The following is a 24,418-nucleotide window of genomic DNA, read 5'->3' on the forward strand; positions in this document are numbered from 1 at the left end:
CACCATTGCTTTTGCTAAAGCCATTGGTCATCAAATATGAGTCAATCCTATTATACCATGCCCTTGGAGCTTGCTTAAGCCCATAAAGAGCTCTCTTCAATCTATATACTTTGTGTTCTTCACCTGCAACTTCATAACCAAGTGGCTGCTCCACATATAATTCTTGTATCTACTGCCATGTCAAATATCCCAAGAAAATAAATGCCCTAACTCACTTTGGATGTGGGGCCTCAAAGCTCTGATACCATGTGAGAAATAAATCACAACTTAAAACTTCGCTTGGTACAAACAATTGCCGAGTGCCAGTATTGCTCAACACATGAAGGTGTCGAGTGGCAATTTGCTCAGCACGTGAAAGTGTCGAGTGACAGGTTGCTTGGCACATGAAGGTGCCAAGTGACAGGCAATAGGTGTCAAGTTAGCTCGGCACGAGAAGAAGTTAAGTAAGCTCGGCACATGAAGAAGCTGAGTTAGCTCAGCACAAGAAGAGCTTGGCACTTAAAGGCAATGCTCAGCAACAATGGATGTCGAGTGAGCTTGACTCAAACTAGAAGATAAATATAACTTAGAAGAATTTCAATGTTAATGCTTTCACCATTAAAACCAGAGAGCCAATGCTTGAAGCTTCTAAAAAAACTTGTCAAATGCAATGAATAGAAGAAGAATCAATGGATTCAAGTATGCTTGCTTGCTTTCTATTCAATTGAGATTTAAAAAAATAAAATTACAAAATCTGGGAGCATTCAGCTTCAACCAAAAAACCCTAAAATAACCCTAAAACTTTAAACAACTTCAATACTTCAAACTTGCAACTCTAATGGCTATATACAATGGTGCCTAGAGCAATCACTGCTTCAATAGGACAAATTCAACAATAATGAACTTATAGAGTGAACAGGGGAAACACATGCAACTGGAGAGATTAGATCTGTTGATCACTTTCTTCTTCTTCCTTCTTTGCTCTACTCTGCTCTGTTGAACTCTCAACTAACTCTTTGTATGAATGAATGTAGAAAACATTCCTTTTTTCATATTTCATTTTCCCTCTCAACGTGATTTCAAAAACTCACCTACCGTAGTTATGTTTTATGTCTGTTATGGAGTCCGTCAGGGTGGTAGGTGGGCATTTGGCTCCAGGGGAAAATGTCAATAGCATTAAATATTCCAACAAAGTGAAGGAGTCCATAATGGAGTGAACACGAGGAAAGATCCTTCCACAAAATGTCATTTCCCATGGTGAGTACATCTGCAAACAATTACAGAACTCTTCAGTTAAGCAAATCAACAATTAAACTTTTAGAATAACTATTTCATATCTCTAGGAATCTTTATTACCTCCATCTGTATGCTTTGAATGCAAGCCTCAAAAGCTGATATGTTTTTTTTTCTCAGATTCAGCCTCTGTAGTCCATCCAGTTTGTCCATAATCTCAAATCCTCCAGTGACATCAAATGTTCTAAACCTTCTATCTTCTTTAATTTATAACATTCCTTGACATGCAGAGTTTGTAAGGAAACTAATCCTCCCAAACTCTGCATCTCATATAACTCTTGACATCTATAAATTACAAGAGTGACCAAGCTAACTAATCCTCCCAAACTTGGTAGCTCATATAGCTGATCACAGTGTTCAAGTGTAAGAGTGACCAAGCTGGACAAGTTTTCAAAACAAATCGACAACGTTTTCAACAATGACAACCCATAAATTTTGACTTCTTCCAACTTTCGTAGTTGATCGATGCTAGCTGGTAATTCCCTTAACCCTTGAGTGCATGATAAATTGAGCTTTACCAGAGACATTAATGTTTCTAGTTTTATGCACCCGCTGACATAAAAAACCTTGATGTTTGCCATGTTTTCTAGAATATCTAACTCTAAGGGGAGCTCCACACAACAAGATAAATTGAGATATTCGAGGCGTATCAGCTACTTAAAAGACTCTGGCAACATCTTTAAATTCCTACACCCACTCAATTCTAAATGTCGCAGATTTAGCAAATCCCCAAAACAGTTTGGTAGACTTGATAGCTTGTCGCATCTATTTAAGACTAAATGCTCTAGCAACTCAAGTCGACAAAACTCTTCTTGCAAGCTATGTAGAAATGATATGTCAAAAAGATCCCTACAAACTAAGGATAGACATTTCAAATGCTTGAGATGTTTTATTGACCTAGGAAGACTTTGGAGCTTGGGGCCATTATGAATTACCAACTCCCTCAATTGCAGAGGAGGCTGCACACAACCAATTTTCAATTGCATTCAGTCAAGCGCCAAAAACATTCAAAAGAAAAACATCATCATTCTCTCTAATTGAAAAAAGCTTTCTTAGGCTGGGGTCCCATGGGCACCCGCTTGCTTAAAAATAGAGCAGGTGTCGCTGAGCTTTTTTAGGAACATTTAAAGGGGAGTGGTCCCATGGACATTACATATAAATGTGCTTTAAAAAATTAGGTCCTAAATTGAAGGAAATATTAAAAATATAAATTGTTGTTTTTAGAATATTTGGAAGGATGATTTCAATTTGGAGGGAAAATAAAGGGTAGGTTCTTGCCAAGTGGCAGAATTCTTCCTTCAACAGTAGGGGCTATTTACCCCGCCCCCCCTTTTGCATCCGCTCAACTAAAAAGTAGGGGCTCCTAGTTAATAGGAAAATATTCCAAATTAAGCTTTAACCCCCCAAAATATTATCATGGGACCTCGAGCTCCTTAAATATAGAGCGCAAGCCCCCCATCAGACCCCAGGGTTACACGCTCGTCATCCCACAATGCTTCCAAATTCTGAGCATTGAAAATATCTAGAACTCTAGTATTCTCCAATGAGAGCCACAACGAAATATTTCTGTGCAGAAACTCAAACCATTAAAGCCACAAAAGGCCTCTTGATAGCTCTCCACATTCCCGGGTAAAATCATTTCCTGCAATAGCAAGAAGTTGCAATCCATCCCTAAGGTTTGAGTTTCTCATCATCTCCATGTACTCCTTGAAAGGCGGTGTTAAATCAAGACGGTTGAATGATCTCCAACGATCAACCGTGGAAGCGGCCATTATCCCCCGAATTGGCATTTCTTGCTAAGTGGAAAAAAAAAATAGCAAAGTAACTTCAAAAGTGCAGCTTGGGGAAAAATAACAAAAGAAAGACTTGATGGGAAAACAAGGTTTCCCTGCTATACTGATCAATGGCAGATAAGATATAATTTTACCTGAATATGAACAACACTATCTGTCTGTCAAACCAGAATCATGATGGTGATCTTGTAGATGCGATGCCCCTTCCCAAATCCCTGAGGTGATCGTGCATCCTCATACGCCCTTCCTTGTCCACTTCCACAAGGCACTTGTTCACGAGCGTTTCCAAACTACAAAGACCACTCACCCTGAACCCAATCCATCCTGAAGGAGGTGGATAGAGTGGATCAAAGACAAACACGAAGACATCAAGTTGTGCTACAGCACTTCATACTCATTAACATAACTAAACTCCATTACAAATCCATAGAATGCTACAGCATTCCATCCACTCATGATCCACAATGAGAAACCCAAAATGGGCTCTACTGATCCACCATGATCAGATAAACATCTGATACTCAAATCTTTACATAATGCCTCTATTTATAGAGGTCTGAGAACTCTCTACAATATCAAACACATGTATTGCATGACATATAATATTAATATATATCAATTAATATATGCAACTACTGGTAGTTGAAGACTGATTCTGAAATGACCTTGGGCGGCTGTATGCGGCTGTTTGTCTGTGGTTGTGGACGGCTCTGCGGCTGTGGATGGTGGGAGAAATTAATACTGCCAATACTCCCCCTTAATTTCTTCCACTAATGCTACTGCATTTATATTGTTTTCCCTCATTATAATTACTTCGGGTTTTACGGCTTACCACTAACCAATGCAATTCTGAAGTGGTTCCAAGCTCACCACGAACTCCACAAATATCACACAAATGGTTTCAAGATCACCATAAACTTTGCACTCCAATGGTTTACAAACCAAGCATTCATTGGTTCTACTGACCACGAATCATCACTATAGGGAAACTATCCTCACTCTAGGCCTTTCTCTTTTGTATCTGCATCAAACTAATTATTGAGTCCATATAAAAAGAAATCCATCTACCGAGATACATGGGTGCCCAACCGCTGTACTCGCCAGTTCTATAGGAATCCTTTTCAGATACATGGTTCATCAATACATTCAGTCAAACTCTAGGGTTTCAGGTACAATCGATAATGCACCCTTTACAATAGCTTATTAACAAACAATTCTCATTCAATCTCCATCACTTCATTGGGGGATATCAATTCAGCAATCTACTATTACATGACCACATTTGATATGACAAAGCCTTAAACATTTTCTTATCCAGATTCCAACACTTAAACTCCAAATCAGCACACACAGAGACCTTTGCACTATGACAACAAGCTTTAACACACCATCTCACCTTTTATTACACCTAAGATAACTAACTTAACTTTAACAACTAATGCATAACAATTAACACACATATTTCAAACACAAACATAATAAAAATTTCCATGATCAATATCTTCCATGTCATGTGTATGCATTCTTTGGCACTCCTGCTTGCACAAAGATGCTCCATATGCTTTGAATCTATGAATGACAACGTCGCGCAATGCTAACTCAAACACACTTCAACTTTGACTTCCTTCTTTCCATGGCTTCAATGTTTGTCGTAGCAGTCTCTTAATTTGTTCTTCTCTTTATTCTCGTAGAAGATAACTTCAAATGCCATTGCTTGTTGGGTTACGTTGCCACAACACTCTTCACCAATTTTAAAACTTCTTGAGCTCTCCACAATCTCTAGGATCATATTCCATTAGCTCTGATACCACTTGAAGGAGGTGGATAGAGTGGATCAAAGACAAACATGAAGACATCAAGTTGTGCTACAACACTTCATACTCATTAACATAACTAAACTCCATTACAAATCCATAGAATGCTACAGCATTCCATCCACTCATGATCCACAATGAGAAACCCAAAATGGGCTCTACTGATCCACCATGATCAGATAAACATCTGATACTCAAATCTTTACATAATGCCTCTATTTATAGAAGTCTGAGAACTCTCTAGAATATCAAACACATGTATTGCATGACATATAATATTAATATATATCAATTAATATATGCAACTACTGGTAGTTGAAGACTGATTCTGAAATGACCTTGGGCGGCTCTATGCGACTGTTTGTCTGTGGTTGTGGACGGCTCTGCGGCTGTGGATGGTGGGAGAAATTAATACTGCCAACATCCCACGCATGCATGGCCGATCTTGTCTCCTCGCCTATGAAAAAACAAGCAATATGCAAGAATACATTTTGCTCATCTGGATCGAGGGCATCGAAGCTTACTTTTAAAATGGCCTTGATATCCTCTGGCAATGCTTTCCCAATCTTATTCAGCTGAGCATACCAGTATTCCGTGGATTTTCTTCCATAAAGCTGCCCCCCAGTGACCTTGAGAGACAAGGGCAATCCGCTACAAGCTCCTAAGAAAAGTTCAACTAATTCATCATAGTCTTCTTGTGGGGAAGGCTGCAAGAAGGCGTGCCAAGAGAAGAGTTGTTTGGCGTGAAGATGTTGCAGTGGTTGCATTGTGTAGATGGATGTGATGCCGCATTTTGTAAGTACTCTGCCTTCCCGGGTTGTGACAATGATCGGACTACCCGATCCGAGGCTCTCCCATGGGGGCAACAGAGCATTCACTTGATCCTCGTGGTTCACATCATCCAAAACTACGAGAAAGCAAACACTGTTCAACCGATCTGCTAAAATTGCCTTGCCTTCCTTATAATTGTCAAAGGATTTAACATTTTCTATACGGAGATCCTCCAGCAGTCTCTTCTGTTTGGCATGCAGAGCGTTCTTGGATGCGGCATCTCGCACATCATGCAGAAAACAGGAGCGATTGAAGGAAGAGCATTTCCTGTTATAAAGCTCTGTTGCCAGTGTAGTTTTTCCGGAGCCGCCAAACCCTAATATTCCCACAATCTGTGCATGCTGCTCACCCCGACTCTTAATACTTCTTTCAAACCTTTGTACGATCTCATCCATTGCAACTGGATGTTTGGCTACCTCCAGAGGCACCTTATCAATTCTTCCCAGAACCGAATTCACAATGCTCTTCAGAAGCTTCCCCTCGTCACTATCCATTTACAAACGAAAGGAAATACGATGAAACAAACTTCTACGGCAGAAAAATATATGTACCATGCAAATGATTAGATGAAACATGGGAATTAAGGCGGGAAATTGCATAACTTACTCATTATGGCTGTCGAGCATGTAACCAGGGAGATATGAGACCTTCTGCAGGGCGCTTTTCCAGTCATCCAGCATGGCTGAGAAGTATCTGCGCTTCTTTTTGTGTTGGGAAAACGCGGGAGCATAACACCCGTTCCCCTTCCCCACCCATCGGAGATCGTCGGGTTTGACATGATAGAAGACGGGAAGTATTTTGGTGCCAGATTGAACCATAAATGCAAGCTCGGCCAGACACCAGGGAGATTCTGCGTACCTCTCTGAGAAGATAGCAATATGAAGTCTGGTAGAGCGCATCGCGTCCTGTATCTCCTCTGGTATGGAATCTCCCAAATGGAGCTCATTTTCATCTAGAAAAGCATGCACGCCAAGCAGATCTAAGGTGTGGTGGATGGTACTGGCTAATTTGTGCTTAACATCACAGCCTCGATGATTAATGAACACGTCCCAATTGTTGAATTGTGAAGGCCAACAGATACTTGTGTTTTTCCCTCCATTTATTTTGTCTCTTCAGCTGATAATTTGTGATCTATAAATGCTGATCGCATGTATTGTAAACTCAATTGATTTTCTCTTTAATATAATTCCTCTGCTCTCAGTGTGGACATAGCCACGATTTGTGGTGAACCACGATAAACTCTGTGTTTATGCGTTTTTGCTGTTCTGTATTTTTCTTTCTCATTCTTGGTTTATTTACAATTGGTATCAGAGTCTGGTTTTGGCTTGGTCGTGGGTTCAAATCTCTCTGGTGCCTTCTCGACTCGCGTAAGCACCTGGTATGCGCGTCGAGGTGGAGATTGTTGGGTGATGCGACGTGCTCCCCTGCCCATAGGTGGTTAATTATGTGGTGTTCCATGTTCACTAACAGTCATGGCTTTTGGTGCAATGGCAAATGAGCCCTACAATTTCAAATTCCCAATATGGTGGGATTCAGCGGGCTTGTATGAGGGGGGCAACTAGAAGAAACCAGACGTTGATTGCCTCCATAATCAAAAAGCTCTACTGCTCGACTGGAGGCACCAGGAATAAAAACAACTCCATGTATGTGATAAAACGGCTCTGTATCATTGTGAATAGAAGCATCATCCCTGTGAGCATGATTTTCCTTGAATATGTCATCACCGATCTCTTCTTGCCTTCTTACAGCAGCAGCTTCACAATACTCCTGTCAACGATGAAAGAGGTATCACTGAGTCTCACGGGATTGATGAATCTCACACTTTTGAGCAGACTGTCTGCGGGTTTGAGGGCTTCAATTGTCAACATAACACACGGGCTCCTCCATATATTTCAAATTCCGGTTCACATAATACTCTTCATCACTCCGTGGAAGGGAACCAAACAACGGTAGAGCATGAGGGAAGGGGAATCTCTTCTCATGGTGGCCAATTATAGCAGCTTGGATTAGATTTGGCTACCACAAAAGGACAAAACATGTTTTGTGAGCAGCACGCAGGTGTTACTTCCTTTGGCCCAAGCAGTACACAGCAGAATTATCATACTGTGTTTGAACATGTTGATGGACTGTTGCCTAACACTCCAGTCGAGTCTGCTTCACCATTGGGAATTGGAAGTCAAAACAACCGCATCTTTGAGGATGGAAACATGGTTTCAAAAACCTCTATAGCTATGTCTTTACCGCCTCACACCTCTGGTTTTTCTACTCACATCTCAGATTGTGATATTGGGAATTCCTCTCCTTTGGCAGTAGCAAATAAAAGAAGAATCTCAGTCATAGATTCCCCATTTGAATTGGTTCCTTCTACAATTAACTCTAGTCAAGATAAAATAAAGGATTCTACAATTGAATTGAGGAGGTCTACAAGGCAGAGAAAAATGCCTGCAAAATATTCAGATTATGAGCTTCTTTATTCTGAGGAGGTAGACCCTGAGATTTTAATCTCTGATCAAGTAAAGCCGGCTAATTTCAAAGATGTCTGCAACAGTACTGATAAAAACTAGTGGATGATTGCAATGGAAGAAGAGATGAACTCTCTTAAAGCAAATAAAACATGGGACTTAGTTCCACTTCCACCCAACTGGAAAGCTTTGAAAAACCGTTGGGTATATAAGGTGAAAGAAAAAGACAACGGAAGAAAGAGATACCGTGCTCGATTAGTTGTCAAAGGATATGCTCAGAAAAAGGGCTTAGATTTTGAAGATATTTTCTCACCTGTTGTTCGAATGACTACAATCCAAGCAGTTTTGGGATTGGTAGCCATTTAGGATCTTGAGCTCGAACAGCTTGATGTTGATCAAGACAACTTTTCTACATGGTGACATCAATGAAGAATTGTACATGGAACAGCTTGAAGGCTTTGTTCAAAAGGGGAAAGAACATCTCTATTGTCGGCTGAAGTGGAATTTGTATGGGCTCAAACAAGCTCCAAGACAATGGTACATTAAGTTTGATCGGTTCATGGCTGAGCATAACTTCACTCGATGCGAATCAGATCCTTGTGTCTATTATAAAAGACTTCCTAGTGGTGAGTTTGTTATTCTGTTACTTTATGTTGATGACATACTAGTTGCTGGTACTTTTCCTCAAATAATACACCAGCTAAAGAAAGAGTTAGCTTCTCGGTTTGCCATGAAAGATTTAGGAGCAGCCAAAAAGATTCTTGGGATGACTATTACAAGAGATAGACAGAAAAGGACGTTGACTTTGTCACAAAAATCATACATTGACAAAGTTGTAGAACGGTTTGGCATGGCTGAAGCTAAACACGTTCCTATTCCTCTTGCTCCTCATTTCTGCCTCAGTTCTGAATTGTGTCCCAGAACACAAGATGAGAAGGATTTTATGATTAATGTTCCTTATAAATCAACAGTTGGTAGCTTAATGTACGCTATGGTTTCTACACGTCCCGACATTGCTCATGCGGTGGGAGTAGTTAGTAGATACATGAGCAATTTCGAGAAACCTCATTGGGAAGCAGTGAAATGGATATTGCAGTATCTCAAGGGTACTTCTGATTATGCATTGTGTTTTGGTAGAAGTCATACTCAGCTGCAAGGATTCAGTGACTCAGATCTTGCCAGAGATCGAGAAAAGTGCAGGTCTACTACTGGTTATGCTTTCACATTTGTCAGGGCTGCCATTAGTTGGGCCTCAAGACTACAACATTGTGTTGCACTTTCTTCTACTGAAGCCAAATACTTGGCTCTTTCCGAAGGGGCTAGAGAGATGATTTGGTTGCAACGCTTATTCAGCAATTTACATTGGCAACAAGATGATTATGTTTTATTTTCAGATAGTCAGAGTGCGATTTTTATGGTTCACAATCATTCCTCTCAGCGATGCTCCAAACATATTGACAAGCATGCTCACTATGTTCGTTATGTGATAGCAGAAGGCAAACTGAAGGTTGCCAAAATTGATACCAAGATCAATCCAGCAGACATGTTGACGAAGGTTGTTGCCAAGGAGAAGTTTGAATGTACCAGGACTTCTCTTGGCCTTGTTAAAAAGAAGTAAGTCAGCATGTAGAGGGGGAATGGATGATCTGCTAGTGTATCTGTTGTCTTCAGGTGGGCAATTTGTTGAATTGTGAAGGCCAACAGACACTTGTGTTTTTCCCTCCATTTATTTTGTCTCTTCAGCTGATCATTTGTGATCTATAAATGCTGATCGCATGTATTGTAAACTCAATTGGTTTTCTCTTTAATATAATTCCTCTACTCTCAGTGTGGACATAGCCATGATTTGTGGTGAACCACAATAAACTCTGTGTTTATGCATTTTTGCTATTCTATATTTTTCTTTCGCATTCTTGGTTTATTTACACCAATGCCCCTTCTTCGTCGATGTTGAAGATGCTTCCGCTGCAATTCCACTGAAAGCATTTTTTGGGTGTCCCCGAGGCACGAAAGTGGATGGATTTTCCATCGAAGAGAAAGAACTGAAAAAAATACTAAACACTGAACTGACACAAATTTCCACTAGTGTTTAAACGTAATTGGAGACTGGCAGAGGAGTGATCACTGAATTCAGAGAAAGAATGGGCAGGGGAAATGAATTTATCATTAACTATCAAAAATATAAATGCAAATCTTCAAAGAATGCCTGGCAGCTACACAGGACAAAGATTAAGTTCTTAAAAATAGTGAGAAACCACATTCATGTCTCTTTTTTGGAGTGGGGTGAATGGTGTGAAAAATTTAACTATTGCAATTACTGATTATTAATTTCCTATCATAAACGATTATTAAACTGTTGAATATAAAATTTCAGTTGATATCGAAAAATAACACAACTGCAACTTCACTTATAAAATACGGAAAGAAATGCGCAACACAATGAACACAATATTTTCGGACAAATTGTTCTCGGAAAAACTCCTAAGGGAAAACTAGTTCTACAGATGAGAAATTATATTAAACTTCAACAAATCAAGAGATACAAAATTCCTTGCCTCTTAGTGGCAGAATTTCGACAACCTCCTAATTTATCCCGCTGATATTCCCCACTGCTATTCCCATGCTAACATTGCGCCCTTGCTAACACTGCAAGACTATTTGCTAACATTGCAAACGTTTCTCCAAACTTCATGTTCTCCAAATGCCCCCCTGACCTCCTGTTATACTACTCCTGTTGGTAAACCAACGGCCGAGATTGATTTACAATCGACGGTTGAGATTAAAACAACTTAACAACCCTAACCAAGTCGGTATCTAGTTGTTTCCAAAAGTGGTCAATTAATTAACAAATATTTGTTTCCAATCTAACCAATTAGTTAGCAAAACAATTACTTGCTAAATAATAGCAAATGGACAAACAGCTGTCCACAGCTAACAAAACTAACATATGGGAAATTGAACTAAAGAGAAATGGAATAGAATGCTTTTAAATGCATCCAATCCAATCTTACAAAATTTGGTAGCCTTGGGATTAAAAAATAATAATAATAATAATAATAAAGAAAAAAAATTAAAAACAGAGAGAAGTTTAGCAGAAAATACTTGGTGACAGCTGTAAACATTATTGGGGAAGGCCATGACTATTGGCCTCAATAATTAAAGAAAAGAAGGTTAAAGGACGATAGAAAACGGATGGCTATAGGCATTTGAAATGGTACACATATTCTAAATGCCAACAGAAACTAATAGTTGTTGTTTCGGACTCTAATATTTCATTCTTCTTACAAATGGTGCTCCTTCCACGAACTTTCCTGCATTCAACAACTTGGAATATTAGAATAGGACAGAGAAGGCCAAATGTACGAAATTGAAACTTTCAATTTTAATAGGAGTTGTGCTTAGCGGCCTGGCTTAAAGAGTACATGCCAAGGTTTGAGTCTTTATGGGCAACGACTACTTAGACAGGAGGATCGACTACTTGGATCACTGAGTTTCTCAAACGTCGTGCCAATTCCTACCATGTCTGGCCCCTCCACTGACAGTGTAGAGAGTAAATCGTGCACCAACAGAATGGAGATGATTTTTCTTTTTTTTTTTATAAAGTATTAACATACTTCACATTGCATAGTTTTTCTTGAATAGTTTTACGATTGTTAATATAAAATTAAGTTTTTATAATTGTTTATAAAATATTTTTATAATTAAATTAATTTCTATAGACTTAATTTTATGTTTTATTACTTTTTTAAATTATAAGGTATATTCATTTTATTTTATAAATTAATTTATTTTGTATTTATTAAAACATTTGTATTAATTGTATAAATAGTTTCAAAATAACAATATATAGATAACGTTTTTATTTATTGAAATAACATTTGTATTTATTGCAATAATAAATTTATTGTATAATTTTACAAATATTTAATAAAAATAAAGATTATTATTTTTTGATTAAAATGAATTGTCAAGAACTTATTACTTTTTATATTTAATATCATTTAATAAAACATTACATTTTCAAATTTAATTTCTTTTTAATCTTATTAAAAAGAAATCGTTTGTATTACTTGATTATAAATTTTGCTAGCTAAATAAATAAATAATTTTGTTTAATACTAGCAAAATTTATAGTAAAGTATTAAAAACGATTTCTTAATACTAGCAAAATTTATCTAATCTTTTTCAATTACACTAAAAGATCTTTTTTTTTTCATTTTCTAAATTTGTAGTGCTTTATTTTTTAGAACAAATATTTTAGTTAAATTTTACAAAAAATATTTGAATTTAATAAAATTCTAATTCATAATAAAGCTAATTAAAATTAATATCTTTAATTTGATATAAAAAATTAATAAATTTTTGAAAAAATGAACTCAAATCTATTAATATTCAAGTTGGTTGAAGCTACAACATTTTTTTGGAAGATTTTTTCAAAAATCAAGACTATATTAAGTTATATAAATTTTATTTAAATCGTGACTATATTATTTACATAACTTAATATATTCACCATCTCATAAAGGACAAAAACAATGGAAATGTCAAGTTCAAAGATGATGAAAATTAGAACAATGAAGCACCTTTAATGATTATAGAATTTACATAAATTTTTTATTATATCTTTATTTGTTAAATTTTATTATTTAATTCAATCAAAATTTTTATCTATCACAATTATTTCAATTAAATTAATACTAATTATATATTTCACAAATAAATAGATACGAATAATTTTTAATTAAATTTTTATATATTATTTATATATTTTAATAATTAAACCATTTAAAACTTTTTTTTTTTCTAAAAAGTAAAATACTTAAAAGTTTACACATAAACGAAAATAATTACTTCTTAATTATTTATATGATTATTAATTAAAATATTTGAACCACTCCAAAATAAACTTAAAATTTAGAAAATGAAAAAAAAAAAAATCTTTTAGTGTAATTGAAAAATGATTAGATAAATTTTGCTAGTATTAAGAAATCATTTTTAATACTTCATTATAAATTTTGCTAGTATTAAACAAAATTATTTATTTATTTAGCTAGCAAAGTTTATAATAAAGTATTACAAACAATTTCTTTTTAATAAGATTAAAAAAAATTAAATTTGAATGTAATGTTTTAATAAATAATATTAAATATAAAAGTAATAAGTTCTTGACAATTCATTTTAATCAAAAAATAATAATCTTTATTTTTATTAAATATTTGTAAAATTATAAAATAAATTTATTATTGCAATAAATACAAATGTTATTTATATATTGTTATTTTGAAACTATTTATATGATTAATACAAATGTTTTAATAAATACAAAATAAATTAAGTTATAAAATAAAATGAATATACTTTATAATTTTAAAAAGTAATAAAACATAAATTTAAGTCTATAGAAATTAATTTAATTATAAAAATATTTTATGAACAATTATAAAAAATTAATTTTATATTAACAATCATAAAACTATTCAAGAAAGACCATGCAATGTGAAGTATGTTAATACTTTATTAAAAAAAAGAAAAATCATCTCCATTCTGTTGGTGCACTATTACTCTCTAAGACTATCAGTTGAGGGGGCAGGGCATGGCAGGAATTGGTACAGTGTTTGAGAAACTTGGCAATCCAGGTAGTCGATCCTCCTACCTGGAAAGCCATTGTCGTCTTTGTGTGGTTGTGGTCCCACTCGCCTAGCATTTGGCACTGCTACGATGTCACATATTTGGGACTTGCATCAGTTCATGCACCCATGCTCCATCCCATGACATGGTCTATATCAGTGATTTTTTTAGTGGTGAATCTTTGTCAATTGGTTATTTCATCTCTTTAGGAATTCACAATTTGGCGAATAAAACCTGCATATGGGATCAACCATGTTGCCAAGATATTAAATAATTTGAGTCAAAATCCAAGGCTAATCGTTCATTAGTTTACATATAATTGGTCCCAAGTCCCAGTGCAATCGCCAACGTAATCTACATTTAGAACATAATTATTTTAAATTTTTTTTCAACATTTCCCTAATGTTTTCTTATTGGACAATGTTATTTCGCCCTTAAAATAAAATAATATCTTCTCTTGGGCTGAGCATCGCTTACCATTTTACTGATGTATGTCTCCAATTATCCTCATTTAGCTAACCATAGTCTATTTTATGTTTTGGTCTTTGGGACACATGTCCTAATTTCGAGAAGATTTCGACTTTATGGTCTGTCGTTTAAAATTGGGCCCGAAATAAAGATGAAGCCATTCTTCTATATTACATCAACGATCCAAATTAAATCCTTTCACCATAAAAATGACAACATTAAAAGTAACGACGACCAAATTGGCAATAAAAATGACACATTATTAATTTAATCTTAATGGATTGGAATACTATAAGTACATTGTATAGTGTGCACTTGCCATGTGGGCTATGGACCACATGTGACTCTATAAATTCACCAAAAAATAAAATAATCTCTCTTTGGAAACTAACATATTATCCAACTATATTAATATTTTGAGTTATATGAAATAATTAATTTGTCTCTTACATTACAAAAATGTTTATGCCCAACAAAAAAATCGCCTACATTTATTTGTGTACTAAAAAAAAAAAATTACCACAGTTATCATTAAGTTTTGATATGGAAAGGAAAATTTCACCAATAGAAAATAATTTTCTCCCTTGCCTAGAATGAAAAAATTGCCCTCGATTAGAAATTTTTCCTACATATTTAATGTTGAATTCGCCAGCATTTTATGTATTTTTCTCAAGAGGGGTTTCTTAAAGTTATCCCTGGTCTATATGGTCCATCCCATGCTTCCATAACCTTCAATTTTTCAATTGAATTGATCAATCAACTCATAGGATTTAAAAAATTAAAAGAAACTTCAAATGCTTATAGCTTTTCTTAATTTTTTATTATTTTATAAATCACATTTTTCATTCACTCTATTGGGCCATTCTATTTTTGGTAGGGAGAAAATTCAATTTCTCCAAAAAAAATACAATATTTTCCAACAACTCTATTATGCATTAATGAATGCATTAATTACAACTTTATCGTTTCCACATTTCTGACAAGTGCATTAGATATTTTAAAAAGTAATATTTTTATCTTCCACCACATCACTTGGAACAGAAATGAATGTCTAATCGATATTAATTATCACAATTTATTTTTCTTACCGAAGTTCAAATATAGAGTTAAATATTTTATATTTCTTATTTTAAATATATTTATTAGTTTTACATTGATGTTATTTTTGTCAATTGTAAAAAGTTATTTTTTTAAGTTTACCCTATGTTTTACTAACTACTATTTTACAATCTTGCTCTAATTTTTTTAGACCATTTTACAAATCGTTAAACTAATATTACCTCAAACTTACTATATATTTTGGTAGTTTGAATAAAGTAATCAACAATTTATTTTTTTAAATTAAATATTTCAACTTATAATTGAATTGGTAGAAATCAATACTTATTCATATAATAAAATTTCTATTGTTATTTATATATTTCTTAAAATAATATAATTATTAATATTTTAAAAAAATTCTTCAACTCTCTCTATTATTCTACCTTTACTTGTCCTTATAATAAAATACCATTCTCTCTTTTAGCTCTCTCTTTCTATCATACCTTTTTATCTATAAATCTCTATTTTCCTTCTCTTCCAATTATGACAAGAACGTTGACGCATTGTGTCTCTTGTTTGCTATATTTTGGAGTTGTCATTTCTTTAAATTATGACGTTGAGATTATTATTTAGTTTATATGATATTTGTATAGTCTTTTATAACTATTTATCTATTATTATGTGTACATTATTGTAAATTTTAAACTTTTAGCATTGAATAAATATTAGTTATTTTAGATAAGTAAATAGTCTTTAATATAGTTTTTAATATAAGTAAATAGTTTCTAATTTTTTTCCCATATTTCATATTCTTAGCTTAAGTTGTGTTGCAAGGTTTTCCATTAAAATTACGTGTAACTTGTAATCTAATATATATTTTGAATCTCTAATTGTATTGGGAAAATAGCCTTGGATGTTAAAGGCATCATTAAAATGTATTGTATGTACTATAATGGTTCTCAACCCAAATGTGGGTTTCAATCATATGTACCAGTATATAGGTAAAGTTGGACGAATTTGTGAGACCTCACCCGATCTGCCATGGTATAGACAACATAATTGCATTATGGTACTTCTTATTTGATGTTTTGATATACTTTCGAGACTATAGAGTTATGTCATTTTAATAGCTGCATTTTGATAATTCACACGTATATCTGCATATTAGGACCTAATTGATATATTTAATGATTTCATTTCATGTTTTAAATTATTTCAATTGCTTTAATGGAAACTAAATTATAGAAATATTTGAATGTCAAATTGTAATGTTCAAATGAAAATTAGTCCCCAAGGATAGATTTAGATATGCAAACAAACCCAACTCACATGCCTTGTAACTTAATAGTCATGAATCCAATATTTCATCACCATGATAGGAAATAGATTATGAGGTTGTTTAGAATGTTAATCTGATAATGTTACATAAGAATCAATGTTGATATGTAGGGATTGGTATTTTAATGTTTTGAATGTTTTATAAGAAAATGATTAGAAAAGGGAAAGTTAATTGGAAATGATGAAATATGCAAGCCTAAGGTTGAACGTGAAAGTTCAACTTATTGCACTTATTTATATATTGTTTATATGAGATTCTTGGACTACTGATGCTTGATGTTTAGTGTACAGGAATTTGACCATGGGATTTAACGGGGGACCAAGGCTCAAACCCATATAAATATGACATAACCAAGGGTGAATCATTGGAAAAGATTCAGACCTCATTGTAATGTGTTTTGTTTCATAAATGTGAATTGTATGGGTGTGTAATAGTTTAAAACATATATAATTAGAGACATGTAACTATAAATGTAATATGTTATTTTTATGTGTCACTTGACACTTGTGTTGTCCATGTGTTGATGACTTGTCATTTAGAGTTTTGGACAAAAGTCACCTAACCTAAAACCTAACCCAATGCAATACCCAAGTTAACCCCTTATGGTAGAGTGTTAAGAGAAGTCTCCATCAAAGGGAAATTCGAATTCCAACTTCCTATTTACTTTTAAGGATCAAAAAGTGGTCCTAGGGGGTTATTTTGGTGAAAAATAAGTGCTCTCATGATAGTACTATGGGTTGAGGGTCTAAATTTAACCTTTAGTAGGCCTAGATGACCTTGGGAACCCTCCAAACATGTCCCTTTCTTAGAATTTCGAAATTGAAGAGCTCACATGTTTTCTTCCACTTGGTCAAGATACAATTTTAGAAAGGGGCAAGGATGTAAGAAAAGGGAAGCTTCTTGTTTGGGCCATTTTTAGTTGAGTGAGAAGTTGAAGGCCTTTTAGAGGGCTTGGGAGAAAATTAATGGGTTGTCAACTCTCAGGGTTTGTAAGCTTGGGAGGGAGCTCTTCTACAACCATTCATTACCATTTTGCAAAAGGATTCAAGGTTGGTTTCTTCTTGCCCATGTTTTTTTTTTTTTTTTAACTTGCATAATGGTATTACATTCATGAGTATGTAGGCGTGTGAGTTCATAGTGTGAGTAGATTTCATGGCATTGTATTGTGATGCAGTATTCATGTAAATGTTTGAATGGTGTTCTTACCATGTAGTTAGTTTGATTCCATTTTGAAGTTGAATCTTGGTATTACATTCATGGGTATGTAGGTAAGGAGAATGCCTTTGTAAGAAGAAACGTGTGATATCATCTTGCATCTTGTTGTGTTGTATTGTGTGTGATGAGCATGTAGTTTGGGTTTTCATTATTCTCTTTCTTTTTTTTTTTTTTTTCCATGATTTTGTGCATGAGTGTTGTTATGGGTGTGAGGGCTTCACAAACCCTTTGCGAAGGGAAGAAAAGTACAAGGTGAAGGGGTTAGTTGGGCTTGAATATGTATTGAGACCCTTGGAGTATGGGCTCTATTGTATGCCATGATCATTCATATCTCGTTGGGGGTGATAAGGAAAGTAAGAGGAATAAATGAAGTTGATGGAGTATGGGCTCCAAGAGAGTTAAAACTGATGGTAGTGTGTATGGAGGATGTTGTGGAAGCCCTGAAAGGGCATGAAATTGTTATATGGTGGAAGCCCCGAAAGGGCATGAAATTTATTTGTTGCAGGTATTGTTTGATATGGAAATCTTCATTTGTAAAGCACACCTTCACCCTATGTTTATGGTTTCATTGGTGAACCCTTGTGATTTATCCTTGGGATGGGATTGTTCAAGCTTTGAGATGTAAGGTATATGTTTTTGCAACATTGTATGTGAACCCCAGTTTGAGCCTTGTTTCCCTAGCACGGGAGTGTTCTCTTTGGAGGCCTATGGTTGAGTGGAGAACACCCATGGTCCTTGTTGTTTTCTTTGTGATGTATTTGCAGATGTTGAGCTCATGGGAGCAATAGAAACAAGCTTGGAATGGTCATCTTGTAGATGTTGCTTGAAGGAGAAAACTCTTCTTTGTGCATTGTACATGTATTACAGAATTTCTCTCCATCTCATTCAAGTTGTTGCAATGAAAGATTGCATAGTCTAAGGGAAGGGATGTGTAATTTTGCAAGGTATTGAAGGAATGAAATCTTTTCCCATGATATTGTGTATTGCATTGTAAGAGTTGGATCCTACTGTATCACCTAGTTTAGTAGTGCAAATCGAAAACTAACTATTAAATGAAAGCTTTAACCATACTAAACATGGAAAACACTTATGATAGGACCAAAGAAGACATAATTAAGAAAAGTAGATCAAGAATGGTAAACTCCTCAAATGCTTCTCATGATGACGAAGTTATGTCCCTGATGGGAGGGGATGTATGCTCACTTTGTGCTCAAGCTTCCAATGGATGGGGGTTTTTACCAAGTGTGTGCATGGGTGAGGGTTTCAAACAAAGGAGTCATGAAGGTATTTCAGCATTATAATGGTATTTTGGTAGTTTCTAAGCACTCAAAATAGCATTATAACTTTGCATGAAAAGGTGGATTCTCTTGTGAAGGGAGGAGGTTCAATTTATAGGCCAAGGGTTGGAAAAATGGAGGGCCAAGATGTCAAGATGATGAAATGATGAGGGATGGTCAAGATGCACTCAAAAGGGAACACATGGATTGTGCTTGTTTAGCACCAATAGGGAGGTGACATTTGTCAAAGGGTGATTGGATGAAGGGAAGGCAAGGTGGATGGTCAAAAAAGGAGGCTCAAGAGATAAGGGCTCCATAAATGCTTTGTAAGAGTCATTAAGGGAGGTGTAAGAGATATTTTGAGGATGTGAGAGGTGTGATTGAGTTTGTTGACTTTGGCTTGGGTTAGCAAGTCTTAACCCTTACTTAAGGTTGTCACATGTTTAGGAGGGAGATTAGGATTAACTTAGAAGGGGGGTTAGGGGGTAAGTGATTTAGCTTTGATGGGATGGGTTAGTTAGGAGGCTAAGTGAGGTTAGTATGGGTGAATGGGTTGGATTAGGGGTTAGGATAGGGTTTAGGGAAGCTCTTAGGATTTTAGATATTTTATTAAATATTTTATTCAATAAAATGGGAGTATGGAATTAAATTGAGTAGATTTAATGACTTATTCAATTTAATAGAGGAATTAAGATTTAATTGATAAATTGATTTTGGGTGATCATTTGATTTTATCAATTGGACAATAGTTAATTAAATTAATTAATTAACGAAGGGATGACGATAAATTAACTGAATAGTAAATATTTAATCAATAACGTCTTAAGAGATGACTAAATATGATTACCTATTGATGTAACCAAATTTAGGTGTCTACACCTACTGTTTTGTCATTGGTGTATTGCATTGTAAAAGGGAGGTCTTCATTTTATGTGCATCATTGTGAAATGTAATTTCATGGAAGGGATGATAATTCTTGGAAGATGATTATAGTTAATTGCATTGTAGTTGCAATAACATTCATTTAGATGCATTGGAATGGAAAGATTATTGCATCATAATAGTCATAGTTGATTGAAAAGGGATCCATCTCCAAGGATAATATATTGCTTTGACACTTAAGGAAGGAGCATGTATATGTAGAATCATACTAATTTCAATAATGAAACAATACCAGTGGTTACTTTTCAAAAACAAAAATTGTACATGAAAACAAATCTCATTACGCATTTATTTGATAGGAAATGACACTTAAGTTCTATTAATGATAAGAAAGGTTACCAAATAGATTTATGCTTGATTTTTTAAAAAGATGTATTTCATCTGTTAAGTTCATTATTCAAGTAATTTTGAATAGATTCATTAATCTAGATATTTACTTTGGAATATTGAAATAACGTCATATGAATACCAAGCCAAGACCCACAATATTAAGGTTGAGTAAAAAAGACAAATCAAATAGATACTAGAGTAAAAAAATCAAAGGGGGACACAATGATAAGTTAAAAATATAGGCTAGAAGAGAGCATTGCACTATTTGGAAAATGTATGCGAAGGGAGAAATAATCCACTCCCCTATTACAGAGCAATAAAATATTCTAGAGGATATTCCTAAGAATCTTATATATAGAACAAGTCCCATGAGATAATGGGCATAACGTTACCCAAGTTCAAAAAGAAAATTAGGTTTTAAAAAAAAAAAACAAAATCCGTGACTAAGACTTGTGTAAAATAATATTATTACATCATCCCCAAGGAGCAATCATTCTATGCCTCTAGGTTAATAATAACTCTAACATACATGTGACTCTCTAAAATAAATACATATAGTTAAATATATTAACAACAAACAATAAATTTTAAAAAAAAACTTAGTGTATGCAGAAAGCAAGTGGCCCCCTCCATCGATGACCACTCTCCTTGTACTTGGCACAAGGGCCAAGAGATGACATTGGGATTGGTTCACAGTCCTCAAGGTGCATAGAGCGAGCTTGGGAGCCCACATGGGTGGGCTTGGCGACTAGAAAGGGTATATAACGAGTTAGGGAATCGATTTCCTCTTCCACCTATCACATCCTAACGCCAAGTGGCCTACTCATTTAACGCCTCCTATCATATATCATGACATGCTCTAGATTTGGACGAGGTCGCCTAGGGAAGCTATTGGACTTGACTTTCCCTATCAATGAAGTACTGTAAAACCAAGGCAGCCACATCCCATGGAAAATCATGGAGAAAGGCGCCCACATAGAGGACACTTGGAAGGTGGGAAGTGGACCCCACCTTCCCCTAAACTCCCTCCCAAATCGCACCTCCCTCCTCCCAAAATACATCCACTCAACGCATGTCAAGGGTTGTATGGCTAACTCACTGCCACCTCCACGTTTACTATTTGTGTAATACTTTACCATTGATAAGTCTCAAGTATGACTATTTCCTAGTTTTTAATTATATACCAATTAAGGTAAAGGTAATTAGGTATGGTTAAAGTAAACATAAAAGGATTTGTTTATGCTTCTAGGGTTTAGAAATACAAATGAATTTCGATTACATAGCATTATGAGGTAGAGTTGGTATAGAAACATACTACACTAGTTCGAAACTAAAAGTTGTGCTATGAGAACTCTTAGCACGGGTTGATTAAGTTCAATTGATTAAACTATAGGGTCACAAATTAATGGATACATCATAAGTCAAAGAGGTAATTAGGGTTTTTAAGTTCTTATATCGAGTTCGAGTTAGTTAGGTTATTATTCAAAAGGTTAGGTTTACATGATTCATCTTCCTAACACGAGGAAGGAAACTCACCTCTATATTGACACAATCATGGTTAACCCTAATTGACGGGCTAATAAACCTTACTTAACTATATTAAATTACATATAAATTGATTTGAAAAATAACATGGATTACATGATGTCTTAATCAATACCGCTTACCTAATGCAACTTACAAGAATAATGTCCTAGAGAATTAAATCTACACTTCTTATGTTACTTAACAATATAATATTACCTAACTTGAAAGCTATCCAATCCTCTTAGCATAACATTAACACTACTAAATACTAATCCAATAATTAAATATTAACGAATCAAGCATTTAAAAAACAAAACTACTAAACTAATACTTTAAATAACTTACAATTTCACCTTTACATACCTCTTCCTATAACCTATACTAACATTAACACTTAGCGATTTCTAGCCAAAATCCACTTAAAACTTTAATTTTATTGTTTTAACATCTTTGTCCTAATAACATTAATAAATATAATCATATCTTAAAACAATATCCTAACACTATTCGGATTAAAAATCACAAATTCCAATGAATTCCCTAACAACTAACCCTAAACTCTTACACACTAACTACTATAAATTATTAAATACCCACTGAAATAACTTTATGTTAAAAACTCTAAATACAACGCATTATAAAAAAACACATATATATATATATACTAATCATGATTTTTAATTTACTAAACACTAATACTACCCTTAAACTACCCCTAAACCTACCACTAAACTCATCCTAAACTTCCTATGCTACTTGGCCACTTGGACACTTGTCTACCCACCTTTTCAGCCAATCTTGTTTGCAGCTGATCCCATGTTTGAAGGCGTCTGTCCTTCCTGAACACATCTGTCCTTTCTGTCCTTCCTGAATGGCACCCCTGACGTGAATGCCTGATGTGAAACCCTGCAATTACTGTCCCACGATGTGACTTTAGCAGACGGAACGGGGTTGATTTAGGCATGCCGTTGATTTAGCTAGGTGCAATATCGTGGTTGTTTAGCCAGTGCCCATATATTATTGGGTTGATTGGGATAGACATCGTGTCTTGGGGTTAGGGCTTAGAAATTAGTGTAGGTTAGTTAGTATGTTAGATAATGTTAGATAGTTAGACAAAATTAGCTACTATGTTAGATTAAGTTAGGTTATATTAGAATTAGTGGGATATAAAACAAGGTCTTAGGAAGATAAATAGGACTTGTGATTAAAAGCCCAAGGATGGATAATTAGGATGTGGTTTAATCATAGGGAAAAGTTAATGGACTTTAGTAAATTGGAAGGAAAACACTTTTGGGGTTTAGGTATTAGGTAATTTAGCATTAGTTGTTAGTAAATTGAAAGATTGTTATTAGTAATAATTAGGGTGTATATGGTTTTATTAGTAGTAAGGTTAGTAAAAATAAAAAAATAAATTATGTTAGTAAAGTATTTAGTGGTTTAAATTAAATTAGACGAAGATTATGTAAAATACATATTTAATAGAAAAATGTTGTAATAGATATTAGTGGATGATTAGTAGTATCCGATTATTAGTTAGTTTTTAGAAATATGAAATTGGGTAAGCGGGGAGTATCATTTAGTTAGTAGTTATTGGTATTAAGTTAGTTAGTAATAAAGAGAGATCTTTGGTAATTAGTATTATTTAAATGAATTAGTAAGTGGATTAGTTAGTGTTGATAAGTATAGGAGATTTAATATTTTAGTAAGTTAATTAATGGGTAAAATTTAATTAAGAGATAAGATGAAAGTGTGTGGAATAGTATGTTATTAATGGGTCGGTAGTCATACAGAAACATAAGGTTCGGTATTATAATACCATTGTGAAATAATCAATCCATGCACCTATGTCAAATACTATACTAAAAATAGTATACAACACTATACAAGCCAATAACATTGGGATTACGTATCCATGGAACACAAGAGTTCATTAAAAAATTTATTTTGAGATATGATAATTTGGAACAAAAGATTAATGTATTGAGGTTGCCTTAAACATGTTGGAAACATATTTATGTACTAGAGTGTACATGATTATCTATCTTGAAACATCGCCATGATTAAATTCAGAACCCATTGAAGGACTTGATAATCCACATTTATGAATTCTACATTACTTTTGAGTTGGGTTGTGGAATTAAGGTGATATCGCTTACCAACACATGCACAATTAGGCCTCGAGACTAACTTATTACATTGGAAGCAATTGTAATCTAACCCATGGGTCATAACCTGAACTCCAACAAATGTTATACTACCTTCCATTAAATTATCTATGTAGTGACACTAAAGTATCAAATGAGCAAATCATCTGATCATGTCACCAAATGATTCAATAACTTCGTTGCAATATGCACATAGTTAATATGTGATTCTTTAAGTTTAGCTTTCAAAAAAATAAAATTATTTGTATGTTTGCCTTGAAAAATTTGGGCATGATAGAATTATAAAGAAAAAATAATATCTATAATTGAAATGT

The 24,418-nt window shown here is 34.5% G+C and overlaps 1 pseudogene; it reads right to left on the minus strand.

The window, feature by feature from the left end:
• Nucleotides 1-1,394: 1,394 nt before the first annotated feature.
• Nucleotides 1,395-22,903, minus strand: LOC149529570 (disease resistance protein Roq1-like; annotated as a pseudogene).
• Nucleotides 22,904-24,418: the final 1,515 nt, after the last annotated feature.

This window comes from Cupressus sempervirens, chromosome 11 (assembly GCF_028749045.1).
Source record: "Cupressus sempervirens isolate cs-2001-9-10 chromosome 11, ASM2874904v1, whole genome shotgun sequence".
Taxonomy (NCBI): domain Eukaryota; kingdom Viridiplantae; phylum Streptophyta; class Pinopsida; order Cupressales; family Cupressaceae; genus Cupressus; species Cupressus sempervirens.